The following is an 11291-nucleotide window of genomic DNA, read 5'->3' on the forward strand; positions in this document are numbered from 1 at the left end:
TTGTGTCCTGTTGTTTTCATTTGTTTGTTTTAGGCTTGTATTTTTAAGTCTTCTCTACACGCAGTGTGGGAAGCAAACTCACAACCCAGAGATCAAGAGTTTCATGCTCCACTGACTGAGCCAGCCTTTTTTTTTTAAAAGACTTTATTTGAGAGAGAGAGAGAGTATGAGCATGAGCAGAAGGCAGGGGCAGTGGGAGAGAGAGAACTAGGCTCCCCACTGAGCGGAAGCCCAATGTGGGGCTCTCAATCCCAAGACTCTGAGATCATAACCTGAGCCGAAGGTAGACATTTAACCAACGGAACCACCCAGGTACCCCAACCCCTGTTGTAAATAATGACTCCTTTTCATGATGGCTTGCTTCCTTATGTATTTTATAATTTTCTTATTGTAGCCCCTTTTCTGGAAGTTAATTTATTTGAAAACTTGAAGCCTATTTAAAGTAGTTTCCCTAGAGATAATTTTTCCTTATTTCTTCCAAAAACAGAGGCCATTCACAATCCCAAATGATTTCCGATTAAAATTCTGGTTAGAAGTCGAGTTTGTGATTAGAAATTCTTAGGCCACCCCACCCTTCCTCAGTTGCTGCCTTCCCTCCTGACCTAGGACCAAAAACAGAAAGCCTTCCCCACCATCTCCCTCTACTGGTCAGGTTTATATTTGCACCTATTGGGAGTGAAGCGCAGAATTCGGGTAAACTCAATTTTTGCAGATTTGTGTCCAGTTCACTGTGCATGCGGCACATTAAATCGAAAGCTCTAAGTGATCAGCAATTCCAAGACACACTCATAACACACACTGGCTAAAGAGGTGGTTTACTTCTTTGAATTTCTATTTGATAATGCAATAATGACTCCCAAGATTTTCCTTTAAGTATACACAAACACACGCACACTCACACACATCATACTCTTTTTTGATGTTTTATCCAGAGAAGTTTTCTCTGAGTATTAATCCATCCTATTTCAGGGAACAGAAGTCAGCTATTTGACTCTTTGTAATTTTAAAATCAGGATGTACAGTTTTATCTTTGTGCATTTAAAAATTATCTTTTACCTGGGTGGCTCAGCCGGTTAAAGCCTCTGCCTTCGGCTCGGGTCATGATCCCAGGGTCCTGGGATCGAGCCCCGCGTCAGGCTCTCTGCTCAGCGGGGAGCCTGCTTTCTCCTCTCTCTCTGTCTGCCTCTCTGCCTACTTGTGATCTCTGTCTGTCAAGTAAATAAAAAATAAAATCTTTAAAAAAATTTTAAAATATATTTTTATGTTTTTCTGAGACATGATAAAATGAAAATAACAGTAGGTCTAGTGGTCATTCTCTGAGTTTGCTCTAATCTTGTTTTCATTTGGTTTGAATCTTTAATATAGAAAATGCAGGAATAACAAAATCTATTTTTTCCAATCTCATCTCATTAACAGGGCTGGTGATGGGCCCAGGATATTTGGTTATGCCAGCCTAGACGATGTAAAGGATCCCTTTTGAGAGCTCTGGGGACTCAGAATTTAGAGAAATTCAGAGTTACAAGGTTGAACCAAACCAGAACAGAGTTGAATTCAAAAAGGCAAAATTAAGTGGTGAAAGTCAGGATTAAGAAAAGAGAGATAAGAAGACTAGGAAGACAGAAAATGCTTCAGTTTGAAAGTAACTGGGTCCACTAAGTCAAATTCTCTGATCCAAGGCTGGTTAATAGGTATCAGACCTACTAAGATAGGTAAAAGGGTCAACTAGACTCAGAGCAGACCCGAATGATCTCTAAGGTTTTAAACAATCTATTGCTTAACTTTTGTTTTTAAGTTTTTATGAGATGAGATAAAAAATGCTTTGACAGCCACATGAAAAGGAATGAAACTGGACCACAATTTGCATCATATACAAAAAGTGAACTCAAAATGGATTGAAGATCTGAAATCACAAAACCCCTGAAAGCAAACATAGGCATTAAGCTCCTTGACATTAAGTCTCGGTGATTTTTTTTTTTTTTTAATCTAACTCTGAAAGTACAGGTGACAAAAGCGAAAATAAAGAAGTGTGACTGTACCAAACTAAAAAGCTTCTGCAAAGCAAAGAAAATCATCAACAAGATGAAGAGGCAACCCGCTGAGTAGGAGAAAATACTTGCAAGTCATATATCTGATAAAGAATTAATATTCAAAATACGTAAAGAACTCGTAAGCCTCAATAAAAACTAAACATTAAAAATGGGCAGAAGATCTGAATATGCACTTTTCCAAGGAAGACACAGGAATGGCCAAAAGGCACATGGAAAAACGTTCAACATCACTAAACAACAGGGAAATGGAAATCAAAATGATAAGTAGATATCACCTCACACTTGTCAAAATGGCTATTACCAAAAAGACAAGAAATAACAAATGTTGGCAAGGAAGTGGATTAAAAGGAATACTTGCGCACTGTTGGTGGGAATGCAAGTTGTTGCAACTGCTATGGAAAACAGTATGGAAGTTCCTCAAAATATTTTAAAAAATAGGGGTACCTGGGTGGCTCAATTGGTTAAGCGTCTGCCTTCAGCTCAGGTCATGATCCTGGGGTCCTAGGATCAAGCCCCATGTGGGGCTCCCTACTTAGTGGGGAGTCTGCTTTTCTCTCTCCCTCTGCCCTCCTCCCTACTTATGCTCGCGCTCTCTCTCTCTTTCAAATAAATAAATAAAATCTTTAAAAAAATTTAAAAAATAGAACTACCTCATGATCCAGTGATTCCACTTCTGGGTATTTGCCTAAAGAAAATGAAAACACGAACTTGGAAAGATATAGGCACTTCCATGTTCACTGCAGCATTATTTACAATAACCAAGATGTGAAAACAACCCAAGCATCCATCAGCAGATGAATGGATAAAGAGGATGTGGGATATATGCATGATGGAATATTACTCAGCCATACACAATGAAATCTTGCCATTTGTGACAACATGGGTGGACCTTAAAGGCATTATAAAATAATAAGGCATCATTATAAAATAACTCAGAGAAAGACACATACCATATGATCTTACTTATATGTGGAATCTAAAAACAACAACAAAGAAATGAGTTAATGAACACAGAGAACACATCGGTTGTTGCCAGGGTTTGGGCGATGGGAGGTGGACAGAACAGGTAGAGGTGGTCAAAAAGTACAAATTTCCAGTTATAAAATAAATAGGTCATGGGGAATGTACATGTAATGTACAATGTGCTGACTACAGTCATTAATATTATATTGTATATTTGAAAGTTGCTAAGACAGGTCTTAAAAAAGCCCTCATCATGAGAAAGAAAATTGTGACTATGTATAGTGGCAGAGATGTTAACTAGACTTATTATGATGATTTCACAATGTATACAAATATCCAGCCAGGATGTCGGTAGTCAATTGAAATCGATATTCATCTGCATTGTAGCCTGGAGGTGATATTTCCATTTTTTTTTTTTTTAAAGATTTTATTTATTTGACAGAAAGAGAGAGACAGTGAGAGAGGCAACACAACAGGGGAGTGGGAGAGGGAGAAGCAGGCATCCCACTGAGAAGGGGGCCCGATGCGGGGCTCTATCCCAGGACCCTGGGATCATGACCAGAGACGAAGGCAGACACTTAATGACTGAGCCACCCAGGTGCCCCTGGAGGTGAAATTTCCTAATATTTTACGGAATATCTTGGTTTCTCTAGAACTGTCAATTCATTGCTGATAGGGATTTTTAGAAAGACATACTTTTTCGAAGATACATACAAAAATAGAAAGATAAACAGAAAAAAGGCAACCATTAGTAGGCAAGTAAGATACACTTTCATCTCAGATGTTTAGCTTCATCTATCAAACACGTTCTGGACACAGTCTATGCTCACAAAAGGTTTGTAAGTAGTCATGCTTAATTAAGGAGGGGGAAGTCACTGGGATCCAAGTATAATACGAAAGGATTAAGATATGAATTTTATTTATTTTTATTTTTTTAAGATTTTATCTATTTATTTACCAGAGAGAGAGCACAAGCAGGGTGAGTGGCAGACAGAGGGAAAAGCAGGCTCCCTACTGAGCAGGGAGCCCAATGCGAGACTCGATCCCAGGACCCTGGGATCATGACCCCGAGTGTTGGGCTGATGTTTAACCGACTGAGCTGTCCAGGTACCCCTGCATTTTATTCATTCTTAAATTAATGGAAATGTGTGGAAAGCAATATACTTTGTCTCTGAAAGATCCATTGCACAGATCAGAGAATGTAGCCACTTACGCATCCTGGGCTTTGGCCCCAGTCAGATCTGGATTGGTTTCTCGTGTTAGCTACTTAAGAGGTATTTCGTCCTGGGCAAGTTATTCAACCTCGCTGAGCCTCATGTTTTGTGTTGTACTTTTATTTTAAAAAACTTAATTTTTTTAAAGCAGTTTTAGCTCCCCAGCAAAACTGAGGGGAAACTACAGAGATTTCTCATATGCTGTCTTCTCCCAGAAATGCAGAGCCTTTCCCATTGTCAACACCCACCCCAACGCCGCCAAAGTGGGATGTCTGTTACAATTGATGAACCAACACTGACAGATCATCATTCAAAGTTCATAGTCTACATTAAGGCCCACTCTGAGTGTTGTACTTTCTGTGTGTTTGGACAAACATACAACGCCATGTAACCATCAATATGGTACCATACAGAATATTATCACAACCCCTCAAAGATCTTCTGGGTTCGACCTACTCCCCTATTCTTCTCTCCCTCGTTCCCAACCCCTGGTAACCACTGAGCTTTTATTTTATTTCTTTTCTCCATAGTTCTGCCTTTCCCAGAAAGTTATTTAGTTGTAGTTGTACCTAAGTTGCCTTTTCTGATGGGCTTCTTTCACTTAGTAATATGTCTTTTCAAGGCTTGATAGCTCATTTCTTCCTAGCACCAAATTATTTTCCATTGTATGGATGCACTACTGTTCATTTATCCATTCACCTACTGAATGACAAGTTTTAACAAATGCGAGTAAAGCTGTTTCAGATATCTCTGGGCAGGTTTTCATGTGGCATAAGTTTCCAACTCTTCTGTATAAATACCAAGATGTATGACGCCTGGATTGTATGCTGGGTATGTTTAGTTTCTTAAGAAACTGCCAAACTGTCCTCCAGAGATGTACCAGTTAGCATTCTCACCATCAGTAAATAAGAATCCCCTTGCTCTACATGTTCACCAACATTTGGTTTTATCAATGTTCTGGCAAAAAGAGGTGCAGTAGTATTTCACTATTGTTTTAATTTACATTTTTCTGAGTATACATGATGTTGAACATCTTTTTATGTGCTTATTTGCCATCTATATATCTTCAGTAAGATGTCCGTTCAATCTTTTGTCCATTTTTTAAAATCAAGATGTTTGTTTTCTTGGTGTTGAATTTTGTTTTTTGGTCCTTTTTTTTTTTCTTTTCTTTTTTTTTTCTTTTCCTTTTTTTTCCTTTTTGATAACAGTCCTTTATCAGTTAAGTCTTTTGCAAATATTTTCTCCCAATCTGTCTTCCATTCTCTTGACTGCTTTTTTGTGCAGCAGAAATTTTTGATTTTAATAAAGTCCAGCTCACTTCCCCCCCACACACACAAATCCTGCTTTTATTATATCAAAAAAGTCATTGCCAAACCCATGGTCATCTAGATTTTCTCTTGTATTATCTCCTAGGAAGTTTGAAGTGTGCATTTTGCATTTAGGTATGTGATCCATTTTGTGTTAAATTTTGTGAGAAGTGTAAGGTCTGTGTCTAGGTTTAAATTTTATGTTGGCTATTCAGTTGTTCCAGTATTATTTGTTAGAATGGATTTTTCTTTTTTTTTCCCCAACTTTGTGTTACCTTTACTCCATTTTCAAAGATTAGTCGTACATTTATGTGGCTCTATTTTTGGGCTTTCTTTCATGTTCCATTGATCTATTTGTTCATTCTTCCACCAATACCACACTATCTTGATCACTGTGCTTTATCCTAAGTCCCAAAGTTAGGTAGTGTCAGTTTTCCAATTGTGTTTTTTTCTTCTTCAATTTTGTGTTGGTTATTCTGGTTCCTTTGCCTCTCCATATAAACTTTGGGATCACTTCAACAATATTCACCAGATGACTTGCTTGACTTTTGATTGGGATTTCATTGAATCTGCAGATCAAGTTGGGAAGAACTGATCTCTGGCAATGCTGAGTCTTCTGTGAACATGGAATATCTCTGCATTTATTTAGGTTTTCTTTGATTTCTTTCATCAGAATTTTGTAGTTTTCCTGTCTTGATCTGGTACATATTTTATTATACTTAATATTTAATTTTTTAGAGCATTAATGTAAATGGCTTTGTGATTTTATTTATTGTTTTAAAGATTTTTATTTATTTGAGAGAGAGAGTGAAAGATCGAGCACAAGGGGCGCCTGGGTGGCTCAGTGGGTTAAAGCCTCTGCCTTCAGCTCAGGTCATGATCCTGGGGTCCTGGGATGGAGCCCAGCATTGGGCCCTCTGCTCAGCATGGAGCCTGCTTCTGCTTCCCCCTCTCTCTCTGCCTGCCTCTCTGCCTACTTGTGATCTTTGTCTGTCAAATAAATAAATAAAATCTTAAAAAAAAAAAAAAAAGATCGACACAAGCCGGGTGGGGGCAAAGGGAGAAGCAGACCCTGCAACCCGCACTGAGCAGGGAGCCTGAGGAGGGGCTCAATCCCAGGACCCTGAGATCAGGACTCATGACATGAGCCAAAGGCAGATGCCTAATGACTGAACCACCCAGGTGTCCCGGCTGTGTAATTTTAATTGTAAATTCTACTTGTTCATTTGCTAGCTTCAATTTTGATCATCCATAAAACTGTGTTGTTTTATAGAAGATTTTTGTAAAGAGTGCTATTCATACATGGAAATCACGCAACATATTGTGTGGCAAAAAATAAACCTTCAGTAAAAGTGGCTATATTATTAGCATCACTGTATTATTATTATTATTGTTAATATTACTCAACTATTCGATGGACCTGCAGTTCTCAAGGAGTCAAAACAAATGAGGAGAACTAAGTTTTCCTGAGTTATGCCTGAGAATAAGGAAATGTAAATATTCTCAGCCCCCTGCTTTCTTGAAAAGGGAATTTACCTACTATCTCTTACATTGTTTACAGAGTATTTGCTTCATGCAGACGTATTACGTGTCCTCCCTTTCATATGTTAAGACCCTAACCCCAAATGCCTATATTTAGCGATAACAGATTTTATTTTTTTTTATTTTTTTTATTTTTTTGCAATAACAGATTTTAAGGAGGTAATTCAAGTTAAATAAGATCACAGGGATGAATCCTTCATCTAACAGGGCTGTTGTTGTCATAGTAAGAGGAAAAGAAAGCAAAACTGTACACACAGAAAAGGTTATGTGAAGATAAAGCCATAAGATTGATATTAGAAAGACAAAAAGAGAGGAGTCACTAGAAAACAACCCTCCTGGCACCTTGATTTGTGAGAAAATATACTGTTGGTTTTTTTGTTTTTGTTTTTGTTTTTGTTTTTGTTTTAAGGCACCCAGTCGATTTTTAGCTATGGTAGCTCAGCAGACTGATAGGTATTGTGGAACTGACCCTGATTCTAGAAGGGACAGAATCTTAAGGATGAATTTTCTGGCATGGTTCTGGGATTTCTGGAATGCCTGTTTAAGTTTATCCTGAATCACAAAAGCAGAGAATCACAGCCTTTCAACTAAGTCCCAGACTTAAGACAGTTTACAGAACCAGAACTCTTTGAATGAAAGGGAGGCTGGGACCCCTTGAGGAGGGACCCCTGTATTATTACCAATAAATATACATTGTTAATCTTTCTCCTAGCCTTCTTCAAAGGAATGCATGACCTTTTACCAGGGTAAATGTGCACTGGGGTAAAGGAAATAATCAAGCCTTTCTCCTAGCCTTCTTCAAAGGAATGCATGACCTTTTACCAGGGTAAATGTGCACTGGGGTAAAGGAAATAATCAAGCCTTTCAGGAATTATTGGACCCTGGCTTTGAACCTATTCTAATCCAGACCTAAGAAGTCACTGTTGTTCAGAAGTCAGAGTCAGGGCCTAGGGAGGTTAGGTGATCAAGAGAGTTTTGGCTCAGGTCTGTCTCAGAGTGAACTCAAATGGGCCCCTGAACCCACCTTGGTTATTTTCCCAGTTCTAGAATGCAAAATTGGAATAGTTATCCTCAGGAATTGGCAGAATTCCCACACCGGATCCCGATTTCTGGAGTAAACTCTGTGATGATGGCAAACCCCAAGTAGAAGCCATTGTGACTACCTCTACTTAGACAAACAGTAAACCAAAAGCCATTTGGCATTGTTGAAGGGATTGTAGAGACTAGTGCCACCATCAAGACTTGAAAGAAGGAGGGATGGTGGTTTCTACTGCATCCCTATTGGACTCATCTATATGGCCTGTGCCCAAGGCAGATGCACCTCAGAGAGAATGGCAGTGGATTGTTATAATTATATTATATATTACGTGTATTATATATTATATTATTATAATTATATTATATTATATCATATTATATTATATCATATATGTATTATATTGTATATTATATTATAATTATGTATTATACTGTATATTATATTATTTTAATTATATAGTATATATTATATGTATTATATTATATATTGTATTATATTATATATTATATTATTATAATTATAGTATAACTGGTGATCCAATTGCAGATGTCGTACCAAATGTGGTTTGATTGCTTGAGGAAATCAGCGCATCCTCTAGTACCTAGTATGCAGCTATCGATCTGGCAAATGTGTTTTGTTTTGTTTTGTTTTGTTTTTCCCCACATTTGTCAATAAGGACCATCAGAAGCAGTTTGCTTTCAGCTCACAAAGCCAGCAATACCTCTGTACTCTCTTACCTCGGGGATAGAGCAGCTCTCCAATTCTTCATTTACAATTTAGTTTGCAAGGATCTTGATCACCTTTCCCTTCCACAAGATATCACACTGGTCTGTTACATTGATGACATTATTTTGTAATTAGACCCCACGAGCAGGAAGTAGCAATGACTCTAGGCTTACTGGTAAGACATTTATGTGCCAGCAGGTGGGAAAACATTCAAAGAAATTCCGTGAAATGTTCAGGGGTCCCGTGGAATGAGGCATGCTGAATTTCCTTTCTAGGGAGAAAGGTAAGTTGCATCGAGTCCCTTCTACAACCAAAACAAGCACAATGCCTAATGGGCCTTTTTGGATTTTGGAAGTAACACAATCCTCATTTGGGTATGTTACACTGGCGCATTGGCTGAGTGACTCCAAAAAGCTGCTAGATTTGACTGGGACTCAGAATAAGAGAAGGCTTTGCAACAAGGCCAAGCTGCCATGGAAACCGCTCTGCCCCTTGGGCCACATGATCCAGCAGATCCAATGGTGCTTGAAGTTTCCGTGGGAGACAGGAATGCAGTTCGGAGCCTCTCAGAGGACCTCATAGGTAAATCACAGAGCAAGCCCTCAGGATTTTGGAGCAAGGCCCTGCCATCCTCTGCAGATAACTACTCCCCCGCTGAGAATACCAGCCATGATGACATGAGAGTTACAGAAATGAGAACTGTAATTATCAATTATCATTAGCATTTCCTCCCTATTTTGTTATGAATATTTGTGCATGTGTTTCAAATATATTTTCCATCTCTTATCCTCTTATCATGTGACATAAGATGTATTTACATATTGTAGCAGTTAATATTATTAACTTTACATCATAGTAATTAAGTTATGAAATATCAGGAAAAAACAGTAAATATCAAACAAGGAGTCTGTATCCTTTTCTGGGGAAAGAGACAGTGTGTTTTCAGTTGTATGTAGGATAGTTCTATCATGTTAGGACTCTTAGGACTTTGTAATTATCTTTCCATGGAGATTAAATCTGGTTCAAGGAGGTAGTTATGGGTGGTAAGTTGACACGGGGTGGACGCTTGGTGGTTACTGTGTCAACATGCAAGGTGTTTTGAATGAGTCTCACATTTAACTTGGTGAACTTGAGGTAAAGCAGGTTGTTCTCCATATTATGGGTGGGCTTCCTCGAGTCATCGGAAGCCTGAATTATGTCAAAAATATGGCCTCCGGAAGGGTGATGGAGAGGAGAAGGAAGTTGAGGGAAATTAGAAGGGGAGGTGAACCATGAGAGACTATGGACTCTGAAAAACAATCTGAGGGGTTTGAAGGTGGGGGGGAGGTTGGGGGAACCAGGTGGTGGGTATTAGAGAGGGCGCGGATTGCATGGAGCACTGGGTGTGGCGCAAAAACAATGAATACTGTTACGCTGAAAAGAAATAAAAAATTAAAAAAAAATATGGCCTCCCCCAGCAAGGCAGAATGGTCCAGGATACTGACTTTAGACTTCATTTGCACCTTTGAGTCTCCGAAATCTCTAGGCTGTTGCTTTCAGACTGGAACCCTACCGCTGGCTCTCGCATTTCAAGCCTATGGGCTCACAGTGCAGATTTGAACTTGCTCAGCCTGAGTAATCACATGAGCTCATTCCTTATAACGTATCATATAGATCATCTATTTCACTCTCTATATGTCACACGCACATATCCTATTGGTTTTGTTTCTTTGGATAATTCCAATACCCAATACCATACATTCTAAGCAAGGGGAAAATATTTATCTTGGCAAAATTAAATGCAGTAATATATATATACAAAATAAATAAAATAAGTATAATATAAATTAAATATATTATATTATATAAATAATATAAATATATTATAGTATAAAATATTATAATATAAAATATTATAATATAAATAATTATATGTATAATAAATATATAATAAATAAAATAAATAAATATATTTCATTTTGTTACCCTTTTTTAAGATTTTGTTTTATATATTTCTCTTATTTATTTTGAGGGAGATAGAGTGTGTGTGTGAGCAGGGGGAGGGGCAAAGGGAGAGGGAGAGTCCATGCTGAGTATGGAGCCTGATGAGAGGCTCAATCTCAAGACCCTGAGATCATGACCTGAGCTAAAACCAAGAGTCAAATGCTTAATCACACGAGCCACTGAGGCTTCCCTTTCATCACAGTCTTTAAGAAGCCCTTTAAATCTTAGAAAGTAGGATTTGAAGCCAAAGACTAAAGTTGGAAGCAGGATTCTCTCCTCATTATTATCTTGTGTGACTGGGGATGTTCACTTCACTTTACTCAGATTTACTTTCTAAAATGAAAATAATCATATTTACCTAAAAGTTCTCTTAAAAGAATTGAATATACTAAGACTATACACACACACACACACACACACACACATCAGATTTTATATATAATATATACATGTAAAATATATATTATAT

The 11291-nt window shown here is 38.0% G+C and overlaps 1 pseudogene; it reads left to right on the top strand.

Annotated features, from left to right (window-relative positions):
- Positions 1-3094: 3094 nt before the first annotated feature.
- On the top strand, positions 3095-10457 carry LOC111153982 (annotated as a pseudogene).
- The last annotated feature ends 834 nt before the right edge of the window (positions 10458-11291 follow it).

This window comes from Enhydra lutris, unplaced genomic scaffold, assembly GCF_002288905.1.
Source record: "Enhydra lutris kenyoni isolate GAN:26980312 unplaced genomic scaffold, ASM228890v2 scaffoldscaffold34, whole genome shotgun sequence".
NCBI lineage: Eukaryota > Metazoa > Chordata > Mammalia > Carnivora > Mustelidae > Enhydra > Enhydra lutris.